The 21,882-nt window shown below is 47.4% G+C and overlaps 1 protein-coding gene across 2 annotated transcripts in view; it reads right to left on the bottom strand.

Moving 5' to 3' along the window:
* Positions 1-20,732, bottom strand: part of LOC121145117 (spermatid perinuclear RNA binding protein) — a 129,326-nt gene extending 108,594 nt beyond the window's left edge. The window contains exon 1 of one of the 2 annotated variants that reach the window (XM_040963860.1): positions 20,572-20,732. The gene's annotated coding sequence lies outside the window, so the exon portion shown is untranslated. The remainder of the gene's footprint in view (positions 1-20,571) is intronic. The other variant, XM_040963861.1, reaches the window with a different exon arrangement.
* Between the last annotated feature and the right edge of the window lie 1,150 nt (positions 20,733-21,882).

Here is a 21,882-nt window from a genome sequence, read left to right as displayed (position 1 = left end):
TATGGTTGTAGCCTCACTTAGCACAAGTGTGGATTGGGAGTGGACACACCAAGCCGGGCCTGACTCCAACACCGTATGGTGCTCTGGAGGACCAGGGTAGATGTGGGACAGACTAGGCTAGGTCTCAGCCCCTACTGAGCCATGTGTGAGCTATAACTGGGTATGGACGAGCCATGGCTGGGCTGAAGCATCCAACAGTAAGAACCAGATTGGGTGGAAGGCCAGTCAGGAAAAGCCACTGTTCCTACTAGGACAGGAGGTGAACTGAGTAGTGCTGGCTCATGGACCCCCTGGTATGCGCAAAATCTGACACTGGGAGAGGTTCTGATGGAGGAGCCTGGGCAACTCCTCTGGCAGGACACAGACCCTGCAGGTAAGCGCAAGAAGCATGGAAGGAAACAGCCCAAAGCAGGCCATGGAAAGTTTCCCATTGGCATACATTTGACATGGGTCGTGGGCAGACCAGGTTGAATCAGTTCACATCATCCACTGGCGAATCCGAGTACCAGAACAGAGTGTGAGTCGAACCAGATTCGGGTGCAACAAAAACCAGTGCACATTATGGAATGCCAAGGTTAGGCTACCTGTACCGGATGTGACCACAGCGCCCAACCAGCACACAAGAGAACCAGGAAGGTAGGGGGCGGAGCCGGCAGGGGGAACTAAGCAGGGCTACAACACCTGTGCGCCTCATGTGAGCTAGATCAGGGAAAAGCCAGGCTGGGCTGATTGTTCCAACTGGTGCAAGCAAAAATTAGAGTCCAAGAGGGTTGGTTGGGCTTTGCCGCAGTATCAACTGGCAGATGCTGGAACAGGGGGCTAATTCTGTCAAGTTAAACTGCAGAACCACCTGGAAAGTGCATGATGGGGAGGGGGGTGGTGGAGTGGGAATGGCCTAGATTGGAAATAGTGGGCTCCTCCCTCCTGGGTTACCACCCCCGCTGGAGGGCATGAAAACCAGGACAGGGGCTAGAGTGGCTAGACAGAAAGGAACCCAACAGTATGTGTGTGGGCTGGATAATTGGGCTCATTGGGTTGAACTAGGCTTCAATGTCCATTGACATGTACGAGAGCTGAATGGGATATGGGACAGACTGGACTAGTCTGCTACACATACTGACAAACCAGGGTAGGGGCAGGCCTGGTGGAGGTTATTGTGGGTTGCTCAGACTACGCTGCAGTTCCCACTGGTTTGTGAGGGCCGAGTGTGTGCTAGGCAGAACCAGAATGGACTGCAACACCCATTGGTTCACGTGGAAGACAGCATTGGAAACAGAACCTACCCAGCAATTGCAACCACCAGCTGAATAGGGAGACGGACTGTGCCAGGACCTGTGCTTGCTAGCACATACAAGAATCAGGTCTGGGAACACCTCAAAGTCTCTTTGGGGATCTCCCCAATCGAACTGCCAGACTCAGAACCCTAAGCATGAAAAGACAGAAGACAGAACAAGTCAATCAACCACCTCAGCCGTATGTTGGCAGTGAAAAACTGGGTAAACAGAGAATCTATGTGTAAGGAGTTATTCAAATATCCCACCCTGGAACCTGCACCATTTCTTCTTCCTCACAGCTCACAAAATTCGCTCCAATCCAGCCATCCACCAATCAGATGTAACCTGGCATTCCACCTGAGAATCCCACCCCTAATCTTCCAGCCACTTCCCCAACCCCACCCACTCACCAATCATCCCTAGACCCTTACCTGCAGGCACCAATCCCCTGGGGCATGCCCTCAATCCTTCCCAATCCCCACCCCCAACACCTGGCAGACAAAAAGGCCCCCAGGTGCGGCTCTCTTTGCTCTTTCTCTTCTCTCTTCTCCTTCTGGACTCCCTTCCCTGCCCCTCTCCCCACCCCCTCCCCTTCCCCTTTTTCCTGCCCTGCTGGTATAAACCTCCTATGATACCTCGATGCATCTGGTGTTTTCGGCTCATATAGAACCAGGTTATGGGAATTAGCTGCGTGTAATAATATCGTAATATTGTATGAACTAGAACTAGAACTCAACTCCTTTTTAAATAACACTACGATGGACTATGTCAATCAGTGGATTATTCCACGACCTCGTCGTGCTTAGAATGGTGAGACTGGCAGCAATTCATAACTGTTGAACTATCAAAACCACTTGAGCAAGACCCTCAGAGTATGCCCCAAATCAGGGACCTGGGTGGAGCTTCTCCCTTAAAATCCCCCTTTACCTCTGATACATGAAGGAAACAATGTGGAAATACGAGTCTTACCCACTTTCCTGTAGCCCTTGTACCTTTTTACCCTAATTAGCTATGTAAAAATTGTCAAAAATATAATTTAACAAATGGAAAAAGGAAAAAAAAATCAGATATACAGAGAGGAATATCTTTCGCCTGCTGATTCATTCTCCAAGTGGCCGCAACTGCTGGAGCTGAGCCTATCCAAAGCCAAGAGCCAGGAGCCCCCTCCAAGTCTCCGCCATTCACTCCCAAAGCGGCCACAATGCCGGAGTTGTGCCGATCTGAAGTTAGGAGCCTGGAGCCTCTTCCAGGTCTCCCACGTGAATGCAGGGTTCCAAGGCTTTGGGCTGTCCTCAACTGCTTTCCCAAGGCCACAAGCAGGGAGTACTGGATGGGAAGCGGGGCCACCAGGATTAGAATACGCACCCATATGGGATCCTGGTGCATACAAGGCGAGGACTTTAGCCCCTAGACTACTGTGCTGGGCCCAAATAAATCTTAAAAATTTTTTTTCCAGAAGAAATGAGTAAGAAAAAATTCCAATTATTCCTATTAAATATTATTAAATGCAAGCAATATGCTCAGCAAAAGTAAGTTTACTTAACACTTTCTGCTCCATTTTCTTAAGGCAGCAACCTGACACAGGGGCAGGTGCCCAGGACTGCAACTGAAGCAGCATGGCTGCGGGCCCAGGTGCACCCTCCAGGGGGTGGTCTGGAGCTTCAACTGCAACAAAGCAGGGCTAAAGGGTCTCAGAGCTTCCTCATAGACTTCATGTTATACTTCAGGCAAACACAATTATGTGAAATAAAATTGCCTAGACTTAAAAGTACATATAATACACATCTGCTAAATCTGTCAAACTAGAAGCCATCACATTTCCCGGTGGGCTAAAAAACATGTAAGTTATCCTAAATAGGTAATTTCTCATTTCAGGGTAACTGGGTCCTACTGACTCCTACTTACAGAGAAACCCTTGACTCCCCAGTGACAGGACTACCTACAAGCATCATTTACTGGTGTTTTTACCTGAGTGCAAAGGCAGACTTAGACGACTACTGTGGCAAGCTTATGGTCATCCTTCCTAAACCAAGCCAGGGACTGCACACCTTGAACTAGCAAACTGGATCATAGCCTTTTTTTACAACTATTTTTAAAATGCATTAAGCACACAAATGTAACTATCATACACCACTAGATAGCCTTTAAGTAAAGGCTGAATACATTAACACTTTACAAATAATTTGTTTTTTCTATAAACAACCTTTGGGTAATATATTTCCTAATGCAAGGCTCTGTAAAGGATATAAATCCAAAAACAAAAAAACAAAAAGCTCATTCTGTTCTTGAAGTTACCTGGAGTTGAAATGTTTTAGCAACTAGCATCTACCATTAACCAGGTTGGAAGGCTTGTCCTTTTCCAACCTGGTTTTGTGTCCTAAGGGGATAAAAGGAGAGAATGGCATGCTTTAACTCAAACAAGCAATGCCTTCATCTCAACAGGATGATCCAGGTTACTACCAGAAAATCTTATCAGTTGATTGGTATATGGACTATATGGACTTGTGATTTGCTATTTCTAGTAGGCCCTGTTATCCCCAAGCTTGGTTACTAAAGATTCCTTAGTAAACGCTGGACTTGTCTGGCGTGATCTCGTTCGCACCCCACAATACCATCACCTGCACAACTTCACCTCCAGACCCAACACCAAATCAAAACTGAACCTGCCTCTAAATTTCTCTCACGTTTCCTATTTCTATTCAGGGCAACCCAGCATTCCCAACTGGCTTCAAGCCATACTCTTCAGTCCTCACATCCAATTACATTCATGAGTTCTAAGACATCTTTTGTGACCATACTCAATACCTTTATCACTTTTTCCACTAAACTACAGCAATCACATTTTTAAAAGACATCTGCTTTAGATAAACCTTGGGTAAATCTACAGAGAAAAGGAGAGACAGGAAGATTCTCAATCTGCTGGTACTCCCCAAATGGCAGCAACAGCCAGGGCTGAACTGGTCTGAAAAGCCACCTCCCCATCTTCCATGCAGATACAGAGTCAAGGCTTTGGGCCATCCTCTGTTGCTTTCCCATGCCATAAGCAGGAAGCCAGATTAGGAGCAGCTGGGACGTTGTTGCTTATAGGCAGAAAATTAGCCAGTTGAGCCATCATACCAACCCTAAACTATTTATTTGAAAGGCAAAGTCACCAAAAGAAACAGGAAAGACAGAGACTTTCCATCAGCTGGCTACACTGGCCAAGGATGGGCAGAGCCAAAGCCAGGAGGCAGGAGCTCCACTGGGACCTCTCACATACGGCAGGGTCCATGCACTTGAGCCATCTTTCGCAGCTTTCCCAGGCACATATTTGGGGACCAGCTGCAGGCTTCAGCTTTACTGGCTGGGCCACAATGTGGATCCCTACAATCATGTTTTAATCACTGTACCCATTTCAATCTCTCTACTAGGTTTTGAAAACATTTGCCGGGCCCGGCGCAGTGGCACAAGTGGTTAAAGTCCTCGCCTAGCACGCCGGGGATCCCATATGGGCGCCGGTTCTAATCCCGGCAGCCCCGCTTCCCTTCCAGCTCCCTGCCTGTGGCCCGGGAAAGCAGTCGAGGACGGCCCAAAGCTTTGGGAACCTGCACCCGCGTGGGAGACCCGGAAGAGGCTCCTGGCTTCGGATCGGCATAGTATCGGCCCGTTGCGCTCACTTGGGGAGTGAATCATCGGACGGAAGATCTTCCTCTCTGTCTCTCCTCTCTGTATATCCGCCTTTCCAATGAAAAAATAATAAAAATAAGTCTTTAAAAAAAAAAAAAGAAAAGAAAACATTTGCCAAGTTCATAAACACAGTCCTGATGTCTTCAGGGAACCTCACAACTTACAGAATACAATTTGAATTCCTTATTTGTGCATTCAAAGCCTTCTATCAGTCATCCAAAGCCTTCTCCAGATTTATATTCCACCAACTTCCTGAATTTTCTTTTATGTTTAGACAAATGAATCACATGTTCTCTCCTAAAACTCTTTAGCACCACTTTGCTAATGCTATTCCTTCCATATGGAATTCTCTAGTCCAGTTTCTCATAATCAAATCCTATTGTTTTCCAAGGCTCAGAACAAACATCATCCCTGTAGTTCTCCCCAACTCCCTTCAACTAGAAATAACCCCGGTACTTCTGAATTTCCAGATCGCTTTATCTTTTAAGATATTTAGGCCTTTTAAACAATACATATCATGGGGCCCCGGCGGCGTGGCCTAGCAGTTAAAGTCCTCACCTTGAATGCAACGGGATCCCATATGGGCACCGGTTCTAATCCCAGCTGCTCCGATTCCCATCCAGCTCCCTGCTTGTGGCCTGGGAAGGCAGTCAAGGACGGCCCAAAGCCTTGGGACCCTGCACCCGCGTGGGAGACCCGGAAGAGGCTCCTGGATCCTGGCTTCGGATGGGCATAGCCATCGGCCATTGCGCTCACTTGGGGAGTGAATCATCGGACAGAGGATCTTCCTCTCTGTCTCTCCTCCTTCTCTCTGTATATCTGACTTTCCAATAAATAAATAAATCTTTTTAAAAAAAAGAAGCAATACATATCACACCATCAACTGGCTTAATAGGAATGGCCTGTGAGCTGCAAGGTCATGGTCTGCAGAAACTTTGTATATCCCAATGCAACTAGCACAGTGATTAGTAAGGACAAAAACTAAGACAGATAAAGTAGTAAGGATGATTATGAGAAAGAAAAACAGAAATATATCAAGCACTTTAGCGGCCTAATACTCCAAAGGGAAAAAAATGAAATACTTAACTATGGCACCCTTCACCTATGAACAAATTATAATACTCAAGTACCTGCTAAGTGTCAAACACTATTTCAGCAGATGCTGAGAATCTATGAAAGCAAAAACCACAGAATCCTTGCCTTCAGGGAGCTTCTACTCAAGCAGAAAGGAAAAGGCCTAAGCAAAATACACCTGAAGTTAAGTGGTTCAAGGAACATAAAGAAACCAAAGGCTATCCCCAAGTTACAAATCCACTCATTGATGAAACACCTATGGTGTTTCAATTCACTTCTTATTATGCACACTTACTCCCTACTCCCCAGTGTCAATGAACACACTAAAACTCCAGATTATGATTTCTCATATCACTCTCCAATAAAAAGAACAAGGGCTTTCTCTACAGAAGTGGCGGATTATAATTATGCTGGGTAGTAACACAAAGAGAAGCCTGGAGCATTTTACAATACAAGAAAGAAAGAGATTTAAATGGCCTGGTGCAGTAGCCTAGTGGCTAAATTCTTGCCTTGCATGCATCAGAATCCCATATGGGTGCAGGTTTGTGTCCTGGCTGCTCTACTTCCCATCCAACTCCCTGCTTGTGGCCTGGGAAAGCAGTTGAGGACGGCCCAAAGCCTTGGGACCGTGCACCCATGTGCAAACCCACAAGAAGCTCCTGGTTCCTGGCTTCAGATCAGCTCAACTCCAGGTGATGCAGTCAGCTAGGAAGTGAGGATCTTCCTCTCTGTCTCTCCTTTTCTCTGTATATCTGCCTTTCCAATAAATCTTTAAAAAACAAACAAACAAACAAAAAAGTCCATTTGTTAGGAAATATAAAATGGTCATAGAAGCCAATTGAAAGAACTTCCAAAGACCTATGTGTCAATGGCTTAATCCTCGCCTTGCATGTGCCAGGATCCCATATAGGCACCAGTTTGTACCCCAGCTGCTCCACTTCCCATCAGGCTCCCTGCATTGTGGCCTGGGAAAGTAGTAGAGGATGGCCCAAAGTCTTGGGACTCTGCACCCGCATGACAGCCAGAAGAAGCTCCTGGCTCTTTACTTCAGATAAGCTCAGTTCTGGCCACTGCAGCCACTGAGGGAGTGAACCTACACACTAAAGAGCTGTCTTTCTGCCTCTCTTCATATCTGATCTGCCTTTCCAATAAAAATAAACAAATCTTTAAAAAAAAATTCCAATGGCCAAAACTGGAACAACTTGAGCAACATCAGCAAAGTAGCACTAGATTATAACCAAAAATTGGAATATCAGTAAGTTCATCCTCATGTTAACTAGACAAATCCATGTGAAATTTAAATAATTTATCCAGAAACTCCATCTTCGTGGATGGTAGCTTCCCACTCCTTCACATAGGCTGCACATGGTGACTTCCTTCCAAAAACTCCAGTATGAGGCCAGCATAGTGGCACAGTGGGTTAAGATGCCATCTTCAATGACAGCATTTCATATGGGTGCTGGGCAAGTCTCAGACACTCCACTCCCAATCCACCTCCATGCTAATGAGCCCAAGTCCCTGGGCATCTACATCCATCTGGGAGACCCAGACTGACCAGAGTTCCAGGCTCCTGACTTTGGCCCCAGCCCTGATGACTGCAGCCATTTGGAGAATGGGCTAGCAGAAGCAATATCTCTCTGTCTCTCTGTCTCTCTCTCTGTAATTACTTTTCAGGCAAACCTTAAAAATGATTCAATATTGCAAAAGGAAAAATTTCATTTCATAGTAGAGGTAACTGGCAAACACTAGTTAAGCCAGGTCATCAAAGTTCTTCTCAGCAGTGATAAACCACGCTGCTAGCTGAGAAAGGAACCACCTCTGAGTGTGTCCTCCCAACACCTACAACCTTGCCTAATGATCGGAAACAAGTCACCCATTTAACCAAGAGATGTTCTACCGCATGACTGACAGTACTCCTCACAACTGTTGAGGTCATGAAAAACACAGGCAATGCCAAACAGTACAGCCAAGAGGAGACCAAGGACACACGCCACTCAGTGTAACATGGTACCCTGCATGGGATCCTGCAACAGTGTCATAAGATAAAAATCTAAGAAAGATGGGACAAAGTATGATCATGAATTAATAATAAACTATCAGAATCCATTCACTAGTTGTGAATGCGAAACGTCAAGAAAGACAATTTGGTCTGGATATTTTGTAAGTTTTCTGTAAATCAGTAATTTAAAAATTTTAAAGTTAAAAGAAAACCTGAAAGGAGTGGGAAGGAACAGTTGCGTTTTAAACAGGGTGGTGAGAGAAGGTATCAACGACAAATGAAATAAGATGGAAACAGGCAATTACTGAAAAGAGCATTCTTAGTAGGGTGAACAGCTGCAAATGCAAAGGACCCAAAAAAGAAATGGTCTGGTGTGTTAAAGGAATGGCAGGAGGGCTGCTGCAGCCAGACTACAGTAAGCTCGAAGGAAGGCTGGAAAGCAAAAACAGGACCATGGGGACAGCACCCTGGAGGTACCAGCATCCCTTCTGGGCACTGGTTGATTGCTCCTCTTCTGATCCAGCTCCCTAAACCTGGGATGTGCTTGGGAAAGCAGCAGTGGATGTGCCCATCCATGTGGGAGACCCGGAAGAAGCTCATGGTTACTGGCTTCAGACCAGCGCAGCTCTGGCCACTGTGCTCATTTTGGGAGTGACCCACCAGAGAGAAGACTTCTGTCTCTCCTCTTTGTAAATCTGCCTTACAAATCAAAATAAATCTTTATTAGAAAAAATGAGAGTTCACACTTAAGGACATGGTCTTTTATTGCAAACAATAAAAGGGCCCAGCACAGTAGGATAACAGCTAAAGTCCTCGCCCTGAATGCACCAGGATCCCATAAGGGCACTGGCTATATTCCTGGTAGCCCCACTTCCTATCCAGCTCCCTGCTCGTGGCCTGGGAAAGCAGTTGAGGATGGCCCAAAGCCTTGAGACCCTGCACCCATGTGGGAGACCTGGAAGAGCTCCTGGCTCTTGGCTTCGGATCAGCGCAGCTCTGGCTGTTGCAGTCACCTGGGGAGTGAATCATCAGATGGAAGATCTTCCTTCCTCTCTCTTTCTCTCTCTCTATATATATATGACTTTGCAATAAAAATAAATAAATCTTTTTAAAAAAAGACAGGGAATCACCAGATGATTCTAATCAGAGAAGACAAAATCTGATTTCCCTGTATCTTTTTTTAAACATGTATTTACTTCATTGTCAGAGTTACAGACACAGGGGGAGAGACAGAGAAAGGTCGGTCTTCCATTCCTGGTTCGCTCCAGAAAAGGCCACCACAGTGAGGATAGAGCCAAACCAAAGCCAGAAGCCAACAGCGTAACCTGGATCTCCCATGTGGGTGGCAGGGGCCCAAGTACTGGGGCCATGAGCCAGTACCCACATGGTATACTGATATCACAGGCAGCAACCTAACCCACCACACCATAATGCCAGCCCCACACCTCTATTAAAAGATCACTCCTGCTACCATACTGAGAAGAGCCAATAAAGGGACCACCAAGAAATGCTACAACCATAGCTCAGATGAGCTGAACCAGAAGTGGTAAGTACAGAGTCTGGACACATTTTGAATGAAAGCTGGCAAGATTTCTTCATAGATGGATCAGATGTGGTGTTGAAGGTCAAGGATGACTAAGCTTTGGCCTGAGCCAAATGTGGAACAAATGCAATTTAAGATGCTAAACAAAGGGTCCCCATATTCCAATGCAGCAAGTCAGGCCTCTTTCAACATCCCATACATATCCCGAGGCAGCAAGTCAGGCCTCTTTCAACATCCCATACAGGCTGTAGGTGATGGCTCAAGTGACTGGACCCTGCTGCCCAAACTGGGAAACCTAGACTAAGCTCCAGGTTCCCAGCTTTGCCCAGCCCAATCCCAGCTGCAAGTGCCTGGCAAGCAAATTAGCAAGTGGAAAATCATTCCTTGTTTATTTTTTTCAAATTACTTTTCTAAAAGAAGACAATGTAGAGACAGGTATTTGCCTAGTGGTTAAAGAGGACAGCAGGATATAGCACCCTTCACTGGATGTACCGGACTTATTAATTAGCAGATGAGAACTCTATTTCTCAAAACTTAAAAATTGTTTTAAAAAGATACTGGGTCTAGTGCTGTGGTGCAATAGGTTAAGCCACTGCCTGCAATGCTGGCAACCCTCAGGATGCCAGTTCCAGTGTTGGCTGCTCCACTTCCAATCCAATTCTCTGTTAACATGCTTGGGAAAACAGTAGCAGATGGCTCAAGTCCTTGGGCTCCTGCACCCACAAGGGAGACCTGGATCAAACTCCAGGCTCCTTGCGTCAAGCCTGGTCCAGTCCCAGCCACTGAGGCCATTTGGAAAATGAGCCAGCAGATGGAACATCTTTACCTCTCACTCTGTAACTTTTTCAAATAAATAAAATAAATCTTAAAGAAAAAATATATTGCAAACTCCCTTTGAATTTTTTTGAAATAGCCTTGTGTAAGTGAATGTATCAAGCAGGAAAAGATACAAAAGCCTAAAGTTCCAGACTCTAGCTAAAAAGTTGAGTCATCAGTACATGTACGATGTAAGGCCATGAGACTGGATAGGAAGACAGGATCAGGGAACCACAGGCAGAACAGAGAGCTGTGAGAGGGCAGAATAATGAAGATGAACCACCAGCACAGGAGGGCAAAGCAGCAACAGCAGCAGAGTGTAGTATCCTAGAAACCCAAACATTCAGCGTCTTAAAAAGAGCCACATTCCAAATGCTGCTACTAGGTCAAATAGGAAGCCTGATGGTTTTGACAACAGCAGTTTCTAAGTGATGGGGCTGAAAACCTCAGTAGAGGGTTCACAAGAAAACAGGAGAGCTGGCGATAAAACAACTTTCTCAACAAGATCTGCTATAAAGAGCAGCAGATAAACTGGTTAGTAGCTGGAAGAAACTGTGTGGCACAGAAAGGGCTGTTAAAGAGATGAAATACAGAACGTGTGTGCTCACTGGAATGTGCTACCAGATGAGAGGACAGAGTCACACGAGAGGGGGAGAAGCGGCATCATTTCAACTGTTAAGAACCTCACTTCAAAAGTCAAGTAGTCCAAGGAAGAGAAAGCCCGAGGAGCTGGAGTGCAGTGATTCCAGAGGATTGTTCTCTCGGTAATGCTAAGGAAGGGAGTTGGGCAGCCCTGACTCTAATCCACACCACAGGAGGCTCAGGAGGAAGGTGAGGCTAGCTAGTGGGAACCTGTGTGTTACACACATCACATTATTTCATCTAAGCCCAAAATTCCGCAAGGTATTATCTCTACATGAAGGACCACAACCTCAGAGAGAGCAAATGCTACGGTTAACACACCAGGCTGGTGTGTGATAGAGCTTTGTGTGAAACTCAGATCCTTCTGAGCGTAAGACAAGAAGCATTTTCATTGGGGAACAAAAGTTTTTGTGGGCAGTGTTTTAGGCACATATCAGCTGGAAATACATACTAGCATTTATGGATAAAAATATGTAAGAACTATTGTGAATATTCCAGCAGAAACAATAAAAATGTTTTTGTGAATGAGGAATAATGGCAGGGCCAGCACTGCAGCACAGTAAGTTAACCCTCCACCTGTGGTCTGGCATCTTTTATGGGCACTAATTCGAGTGCCCACTGCTCCACTCCTAATTCAGCTCACTGCTTATAGTGCAGGAAACCAGTGAAGGATGGCCAGGTCCTTGGGTCCCTGCACTCACACAGGAGAACAGGATGAGGCTCCTCAAAACAAAACAAAACAAAACAAAACAAAACAAAACAAAACAAAACAATACTTCCCAATGTGGCAAGCCACTGCTTGGGGTGTCTACATCCCATATGAGTGTCTGGGATCCAGTCTTGCTTCCACTTCTGATCCTATTTCTTGCTAACACCAGGAGAACACCAGATGATGGCCCACGTACTTAAGTATCTGCCAGACATAAGGGCAGGTTGATGAAGCTCCTGGCGCCTGACTTTAACCTGGCCCAGGCCCAGCTGCTGCAAGCATTTTAGAAGTGAATCAGTAGATGGACAATGCAGAGATCTAGTCTTCTCTCTCTCCCCTCTTCTCTTTCACTATGTCTTTCAAATGGACAGATAAAAGAAAGATCAACAGGTCCAGGGAAAAAAATTAAAAAAAAAAAAAAAGAAAAAGAAAAGAAAAACATCTTTCAAAGTTGTATCCAGGGCACTCCTTAAGGAGAGCTGACCCAGTCGTGGCAGCCCTTGCCCTTCCACTCGAAAATCATTCCTGTTCTCACAATTCTGGGGGCCGGAGCTCCCAGAGCTAAGCATTAGCTCATGTAGTCCTTGAAAACACTTGTGTGTGTATTCAATGGCTTGACTGAAAAAGGCAGGTTTCAAATTTGCTCAGCCAGCCAACCCTCCTTGCCAGTTCAGGCACTGACCAGAATCCGATACGCAGTTTCTGAAAGGGTGAGCTGAAAGTCTACACCTACTTCTAGTCTACAGTCACCTCCTGGTGCCGCTTCTCCGGAAGAACCTTCTCCAGAGTCACCTACATTATACATCTGTCACAGGAGCCAAAGTCCACATATGAGAGCTGTGAGTTACGGAAATAAAAGAAACTATTAAACAATAACACTAACTTCAAAAACCTACTTTGTCTAATTCCACAGCACTGACCACACAAGCACTGGATCAGACATTACAGTCAGTACTTGTTCTGTAAAAACTTCTTCTAAAGCCACATCGCAGTACATCTGGGATCTGGTTCTTCCATGCTAACTTTAACATTCTAAGCTCACTGACAACGTCAAAACAACTGAAAATATTCACAAGGTCTTGAGATGTTTATTATTTCCAGCTACTATTGTATAACATCAAAAATACTATACCTTTTCCTCCTAGTTCAATAGCTTTGCTTAGTTATCCAATTACTTAATTCAAGAGCTACCCAAACTTCACTGGGTTAGAGCGTAGGATGGGTAGGCTGTACAAATTCCATGATCACAGACAGCGCTTGATGAGTTTCAGATCTACTTGAGTTATGAAAATCTGAAGAACAAGAGGCCTGCACTGTAGCACAGTAGGCTAAGCCACCGCCTACAGTACCAGCATCCCATACAGGTGCCAGTTCGGTTCAAGTTTCCACTTCTGATCTGGTTTCCTACCAATGCACTAGGAAAAGTGGCATGGTTGGCCCAAGTGTTTGGGACACTGAAAAAAACTAGCTCAGCCTGGCCTACTCTGGCCATTATAGCATTTGAGGAGTAAACCAGCAGATGGAAGATTTCCTTCCCTCATTGCCCACCCTCCCCCTCACCTACTGGTAACTCACCCTTTCAAATAAAATCTTACAAAAAAAAAAAAGTATTAACCTTCCACATCTTTCAAAACAAACCACTTCATAATATTATTACCTAACTCCTAAAATTTAACAATTTTCATTTAGACTGACTAGACACAACCAAAGTTGTAGATTATGCCTTTACTCCAGGAACAATCTATTAGCAGGATCTACTTTTCACACAAAACAACATAACTGAGCCCTAGAAGCATTAGATCTAGCATACAGCATGTCTGTGAAGGGCTAACACTGGGGTTAACCCACCGCCTGTGCACCAGCACCCCGTACAGCTACCTGCAAGCCGACTGCCCTGCTTCTGATTTCGCTCTCTACTAACATGTGAAGGAGAACAGCTGATGACAGCCCAAATCCCTGGGACCCCATCAGTCACACAGCACTCCTGGCTTTGCCTTGACCCTGGCTGTTGAGGTCATTTGGGGAGTGACCCAGAGTATAGAAGATAACTTTTTGTGTCTCTACTTTCTGTAACTCTTTCAAAAAAATATTTAATGCCTTAAAGCTTAAATGTCAATGTATGCTTGCTGAATTTAACTGGTAAAACAAGCTTAGTAACAGCAACCTAAGACAGGCAAAGCAAAACAGGAGAAAATGGAGAAGAAAACCTAGATATTATCATTCAGGACAATTAATAGTTGCTAATGTCATCAGTATTAAATTGGTTAAATTCCTAAACATTGTTATGCCCAATAGGAAATTGTGGAAAGTCCTGGCACCTGGAAAACTGCATAACAGGAAATTCTGCAGGTGCAGTAAGAAACTACATCTTGTCCATGACCCAGAAACACCTCAGAATGTATTATACAACTTGCTGCAGAATTCTCACTTTTCAAATGGAAATGAACCATGAAGTCACACAATGCAAAGCTGTGATGACTGGTATCAACTGTACCCTTCTGAGTTGTGCTCAAGTTAACTAAAGAAGGCAGATGTCGTACACAGTGCCAGTTATATCAGAAGATAATTTCACTATCCAATAAAATTCAGAACTGCTCCATTCACCCAGCTACCCACATAAGTGCTGAGGTAGATGCCTTTAAAGAGCTGTTACTGAGATCAGGATTGTGGCACAGTGCCTTAAGCTGCTGCATGCAATGTCTGCTTCCCATACTGGAGCACTATTTCAATTCTCAGCTGCTCTACTAATGCACCTGGGACAGCAGCAGCAGGTGGCCCAAGTCCTTGGGTCCCCACCATCCCTGTAGGAGACCTGGATGCAGTCCCAGGTTCTTGACTTCAATCTGGCCATTGTGACCCCTTGAGGAGTGAACCAAAGTGTGGAAGGTTTCCTCTTTCTTCTCTCTCAATCCCTCTCTGTGGGTCACTGTGGTTCCCTTCCCCGTCTAACTCTTTCAAATAAATCTCTGGAACTAAAAAGGTTCATAAGTGGATAAAATAATTCAAATTGGGCAAAAAAAGGATAAATCAGATCATTTGGTCACCTCACTATTCAAAACCTAAAAACTAGATTCAATATTAATATACTTTTCAGGCTCTAATCATGATTATTCAACTACATCACATTAATCTGGTTTCATTACTTTATTTCTGCTCCAACTGATACAGAAATTTTTTTTAAGATTTATTTATTTTTATTGGAAAGTACAGACAGGAGGAGAGACAGTGAGGAAGATCTCCCATCCGATGATTCACTCCCCAAGTGACCACAACAGCCAGTGCTGAGTCGATCCAAAGTCAGGAGCCAGGAACTTCTTCCAGGTCTCCCATGCAGGTGCAGGGTCCCAAGGCTTTGACCCGTCCTCGACTGCTTTCCCGGGCCACAAGCAGGGAGCTGGATGGGAATCAGGGCTGCCGGGACTAAAACGGGTGCCCATATGATATCCTGGCATGTACAAGGAGAGGACTTCAGCTGCTAGGCCACCATGCCGGGGCCATTAACATATAAATTCAACTTACATCTCTCAATAAAGTTTTCTAAAATTAGACTGGATTATGAAGCCTCTCAAAATTACCTATCAGGATTTTCTACAACTAAACAAATCTTGAAAAATAAATCTTCCAATAAAAGGGTCTATGCAAAACAAACAAAAACAGAAAAGTTCAGATGGGTGATGATATCCAAACACATTATATAAGATGGTAAACCATGAGGACATATCAGCTAGCACAGAAGGACTACCATCAAAGCTGGCTGTAACCAAGCTCAAGGCAAATTAGTCCAACAAACCAACTTAACTTTTTACCTTACTGTAATGTCAATCATGACCAGCACCTACACTCTTTATAACTAGTAGGCCAAAAACATTCAAATACATCTAGGTTGAAATTATTTAAAAAGCATTCTCCTTGGGTCCGGCACAGTAGCCTAGCAACCAAAATCCTTACCTTGACTGTGCCAGGATCCCATAAGGGGACTGGTTTATATCCCAGCTGCTCCACTTTCCTGCCAGCTCCCTGCTTGTAGCCTGGGAAAGTAGTCGAGACCAAGAAGCAGCTCCTGGCTCCTGGCTTCAGATTGGCTCAGTTCCAGCTGTTGTGGCTACTTGGGGAATAGATGAAAGATCTTTCTCACTGTATCTCCTCTCTATAAATCTGACTTTCCAATAAATAAATATAAAAAAGCATTCTTGGGCCTGGCGCGATAGTGTAATGGTTAAGGTCCTCATCTTGAACGTGCCAGGACTCCATATGGGCACCGGTTATATTTCCAGAAGTCCCACTTCCCATCCAGCTCCCTGCTTGTGGCCTGGGAAAGCAGTTGAGGAAGAGCCCAAAGCCTTGGGACCCTGCACCCGCATGGGAGAGACCTGGAAAGAAGTTCCTGGCTCCTGACTTTGGATCAGCACAGCATCAGCCGTTGCGGCCACTTGGGGAGTGAGCCATCGGATGGGAGATCTTCCTCTCTGTCTCTCTGTAACCTGCCTTTCCAATAAAATAAATAAATTTTAAAAAGAAAAAAGAAAGAAAAAGCTTTCTCCCTGAAACAGAGCAAAGTCTGTCAATGAAAACTGAAGTACCAAGTAATTAGTAACTGACAACTAAAAGTTAAAAAGGGAAGAAGTCTATAGATAATCAGTAACAAGGATATTGAATGACACTAGCAGGAAGGACAGCTTTAATTTTTATTCGAGTTGCTGAGAATTAATCAATTTTGGGGGGAAAAAAGTATTATATTTATCACTCCTGATTTAAGAATTCAGTTCACTGAGTTAGAGCAGTACTTTTCTCCAGAAATCAAGCTTGGAAACCATTTTGGCCAAAAGCTAGAAACCAGAATATCTTTCACAAGCTTTTGCTCAGGCTCAAGAATTCAAATCAGCACCCATACTCAGTTGCAAAAATAAGCCAGAAAAGCTAAGCTGACAGAAGAGTAGAGAATAAACACACTGAGCTCTGCAGACCTCTTCGAGTCACATTCATCTCACAGCTGGTGCTGTGGCACAGCCAGTGAAGCCACAGCCTGCGGCACTAGCATCCGTGTGAGTGTCACTTCAGGTCCCAGCTGCTCCACTTCTCCCCCAACCAGCATATGGAAATGTCTTTCTCTAACTCTGCCTTTCAATTAAAAAAATAATATTAAAAGAAATAAACCTCTATCCAAGCTTCTCACGACGAATTAGTTTAAAGGCAAAATCTGAAGTATTATTTAATATTTGATTAATCCTAAAACCATAGGGGGAGAGGAAGAAAGGAACCAAATAAATAACATCCATCCTTGTAGTTATACCCTTTCAGTCTTCCCAAAAACTTGTTTTATACAAAAGCCACCTCAGTTCTCAGGAGGCAGGAGGTAGAGTCAGGTTTCTGGAGGAAACCAGCACAAAGGGATTAAGTGTCTTGTCCAGCAAGTCACCAACAAAAACAAAACCAGATCCCAATTACTTACCCTACAGAGTCACTTGTTTTCCTGGATCATAAACCTAGGATAATAATTTTAAGTGCCTACAAATGATCTCAGGTCATATCAAAACATAATGCCAGAATGGAGTATTCTGAACAAGAAAATACCGCTTACTTCAAATCAATAAAATAAACACAATGAACTTAATACAAAGGGGAAACAAAGGCCATATCTTTTTGAGAATATTTTCAAGGGTCACTCTCTTCAGCACACACTTTATTGCTCAAAATCTCCACCAAGGAGCCAAAGGAGTTAGATTCACACCCTCTAACTATATTCTATACATAAATCAAATCCCAAAATACTCCAAGAGGTTCTCAATCAGAAGTATACTAAATCTAAAAACCTTTTCTTCCAAAAACAAATCTTTCAGCACTATCTTCAAAGCATTATGTGCTGCCTGCCGGACACATCTGAGATTTAGATTTTAAAAATCGTTACTTCCAAGTCATTTTAAAAATAGTTCTATTCACAGATTTCAGGTTGCTGTAAATTTGACATTCTGCTCAGCCCTCATTAAGTTTAGGCAAGATTCCCACTTCCACTCAAATTTTATTATTTGAGCATACAATGGCTGCATTAAGATACTTCCTAAATTGACAAAAGACAAAACTAAACAACCCAAAAAGCTCCCAAGTTTCCCAAGTGGGTCTTTTATTTCAAATCATACTAGGCACCCCACTACACACTACACGAAGCGTCGTGCAGTGACAAGTCATTTCTGCAGTACGATGGAATATGTTTTTGAACCAAAATTTGACAAGACTGAGTTTTCAATGTCAAAGAACTCATTTTTCAGGATTCTAGGAAACCCTGCTTACTGAAGCAGTCTCAACGCAGTTTGATTAATCCTTCTAAATCCCAAAGAATTTAAGAGAAGCCACAGAACACTGAATGAAACCTGCTCTGAAATGTCTGCACTCAACCCCCTAAAGGCTACTTCCCATGTGTTTGGCAAGCTGATGGCCGTATGTCCACCCAATCCCAGCAGAAGTGTCTTTCCTCCATCATTTCAATATTTCATTCCCCAACTCAAACCAAAATAACACTCGAACTATTTGGGAGAAAAAGCTGAAGCAGTATCAGTTACATCACGAAAGAGAGAGAATGTGTCAAAAGCCTCCCTTTGTGCGGGTTTTGGAAGCTGAGTGTACAGTACTCCAGTCAGCCATGCTTCAGCATGGGAGTCAGGTATTATTACATCACCAGATGTCTGACACTGCCCCATTACCCAGAAAGCACCAGGGCAGCTGAGACTACACCAAGGTATCCCCTTCCACCCTCTCCCACACAGCAACCTGCACACCACAGCAGCCAGGCCCTGCTCTCCTGCACAGACACACCTCACTCGCCCTACACCTGCGGCAGCCCCACGTCCATCCATCCTTGGTGCAAACCTCCGAGCCCTGTGCAGCTGACAAAGCTACAGGCTGGGACACTGCCCACCACCACATACCTCCTCCAGACCAGCTCTCCCTGGCACCCTCCCCCATTGGGGGGCTCTGGGACTCCAATTAGGTCTCAGGCTGTTTGATCCAACACTGTACAGGATTTAATGTTGTCTATTTCCCATTAACATCATTCCAGGATCCACATCTCGCACGCCCAACCTCTCTAATCTCCAATTTCTCTAAATCTGGATTTTAATTTCCTCCTTTTAGGTTTTTTTTTTTCCTCCCCAGCTTCTGTACTCTACCCTCCTTTATACTTTCAGTAAGGCAAAAATTCTGGTTCCTTTTGTTCCTCAAGACTCAAAATATTCCAATCTCTCCCCACAGTCCCACACCTTTCAATAGTCTCTAAGCAACCTTTCCTTAACTTGCTCCAACCCAAGGAGTATTTCCTGCCCTAAACCTGCCCCCTTCCCATACAACAGGCCACCTATTCCTCCCTACCCACACACCCCTCCCTCTCCCAGTGTAGGTATTAAGCATTCTTCCACATCCTCTCCCCTAGCGCATCCCGCATCCCGTCTCGCATCCCGTCTTCCATCCCACTGTTCCCTGTCTATTCCCCTCTCCCTAAATACAAAATCCAACACCCCAAACGCTCTTCCCATCTAAGCTACTGCTGTCCCCTCTTCTGACTTCCCTTCTTCCCTCACGGCCCCCATCTCCCCAACTTCTCCCCACACTTCCTTACCTAGGAACACTTGTCACCATCTGTCCTCACCTGCCACTCCGAAAACGCTCTCCCTCCCTTCTGCCCTCCTCTCCCTTCTGCTCCCACACATCTTCCAAGCGCCCCCCCCCCACACTCAAAGTTTCCCATCCTGCAGCTCCTCGCCCTTCGTCCTCAGGGCCCGGGCTGACACCCCCATCAAGCGCCCCTCCAGTTCACTGCACTGTCTCCCCGCCACTCTCCCAAGCCCGTCAGACTCAGGCCCAGCTCCAACCTCCTTCCACCTCACGCTCAACACCAAATCCATCCCTGGCTCCCTCCAGCCCAGCCCTCCACACACCCCCGGCCAGAACGCCCCCCGCGGGGCTCCCGGAGCCTCGGGCCTACCCGGCACACACATACCTTCTGTCGGGACAGCCTCCATTTCCCTCACCCACCCGCTCTCCCAGGTACCCACCTTCCCTCCGGCTCACCCTGCCACCCTTTCTTCCACACCCCGACCGGCCCCCTCCGCCATTCTCCTTCGCACGCGTCCGGTGGCCTTCCCGGTATCTGCCCCGCTCCCAGCTCCTCACGCACCAGGACCTCCGCTCCTTCCATTCCTGCCGCGACACCCCCAGTCTTCTCCCTCCACGCCCATCCCTGCTCAGCCCCCCCACACACACGCGGGCTCGCCCCCACCCACAGGAATGCCCCACATGCCGCTCGCCCTAGCCCCCAGCACTCCCCCCTGCAAACCTGCCCTACGGCCCTCAGCCTCCACCGACCCGGATCCCTCTGCCCTCCATTCTCCTCCAAATCTGCCCGCGCCCTCTCCCTGCTCCCCGCTTCAACAAAGCCTCTCCCCCTAGCTCCTGCCCCCAATGTCCTCCAACACCTGCTCCGGAGCCCCCACCCCCCGAGTCCTCCCATCCTACTCCCCGGACCTCCCGGCGCCCGATCTCCCCCTTCCATGGCCCACGCCCTCCCCTCGCTCAGGGCCGGGACCCCGTCCCCCAAAAGGTGAGAGAGGCTGCCGGCTGCCCTTGCCCGGGAGCGGCCGGGACACCGCAGCGCCGGTGACGGGTCACAATGCCGGAGCACCGAGCCGGGATGGCTCCCCCGCTCCCCGGCCCGGCCGCCGCCACCGCCGCTGCTAAGGACGCACAACAAACAATGCGGGGCCCGGGCCGGCTCCACCAACCGCCTCAACCGCCGCCTCAACCGCCAGCCGCCCGGGACGGCCCGCCGCGCAGGCGCCTGCCCCCCGTCGCCGCAGCCTACCCGCGCCGCCACGCTCTGCCCGCGCCCGGCTGCCCGCTCCTGCTCCTGCTCCGCCGCCGCCGCCACTTCGTCCGCCCGCGTCTCTCGGTTCTCCTCAGCCCAGCGGCGGCGGCTGCGGCGGCTGCTGCCCTGGTGGCGCTCGCGGCTCCGGTCTCCGCTTCGGCTTCGGCGGCGGCGGCGGCGAGCACGTGACAACGCCGAGCGCGCTCATTGGCCGACCCGGGGGGCGGGCCCCGCGGCTGCTGGGGGAACGGAAAGCCCGCCCCCCGGCTCTCCGCGCGCCCCCTCCACGCGCGCCCTGCCGCACCTGAGAGCGCCAGCCAGCGCCCGCCGCGCCGAGCCTGCGCCTGCGCCTGCGCCAACTGCGCACCTGGGAGCGCGCAGGGCGCTCGCGCCGGCGGCGGCCGCATGCACCTGCGAGCGGACGCTTACGTAAACTGCGTCCCCGCCTTGCTCCCGACGCCGGGCCCCCGCCTGCCGCAGCACCTGAGCCCCGCTGCGCCAACGGCGTAGCCGCCGCGGCGCGGAGCCCCGCGGATAGCACGGAAACTTCGTAACTTGCGACTGTGAGATCGCCTCGGGGCGCCGGCGTGTGGCCGAGCTGGGCTCCCCGGGTTCCGCGGGACCCTCTTTGCGGGATTCCGTCCCCCGCCCCGAGAACCGCGGCTGCTACGCAAACGGAGTAGGCGCCGCAGTGCCTCCCCGGGTGGAGGAGGGGCAGGCCACAGGGCTCGGACTTGGAGAAAGGTTGCACTCCGTCCGCTTCCAGCCGGCTTGAGCGACCTGGGCCAAGTCCTGGAGCCATCCTGAATCTTGGCTTTCCTCGTCGGAGATGGGACCGTAATTCTGATGTCGGAGCTGTGAGGGAGATGGCGTGAGACAATGGACGTGAATTTTCCTGGCACATGGCAGGCACTGAACAGGAATTGCAACGATCCCCTCTCTTTTCTCCAGCCCTCATAGTGTCCCTGGGGTTGAATCTGGGCCCAGGACAGCTCCCTGCTTCCTCTTGGCTGGGTCAGGCTTCGGCAGAACACTGAATCTTCTCTGTGCCCCGGGGCGGCGCTGACAAAGAAAGGTCGACTTTTCATTTTTACAATTAGGAACCGGAACCTTCTGGGATGCCCGACTTTCCTCCCGGCAGTGCAGCCGCTGTTAAGTGCTACATGCCAGCCACCGTGCTGGGTGCTGGAAAGTCCTTGCAGCTGAAAGCCCATGAGCCCACCGCATGTCAGGACAGAGGGACTTGGCAGAGCTGGTCTTTTCCTGTAGAAGACCCCTGATTTTTTCCAATGACGTACAGGCTCGAAT

This window comes from Ochotona curzoniae, unplaced genomic scaffold (assembly GCF_017591425.1).
Source record: "Ochotona curzoniae isolate NIBS_2020 unplaced genomic scaffold, NIBS_Ocur_1.0 scaffold_3208, whole genome shotgun sequence".
NCBI classification, from domain to species: domain Eukaryota; kingdom Metazoa; phylum Chordata; class Mammalia; order Lagomorpha; family Ochotonidae; genus Ochotona; species Ochotona curzoniae.
Note: the sequence above shows the minus strand (reverse complement) of the source record. Positions and strands in the feature narration are given on the sequence as shown.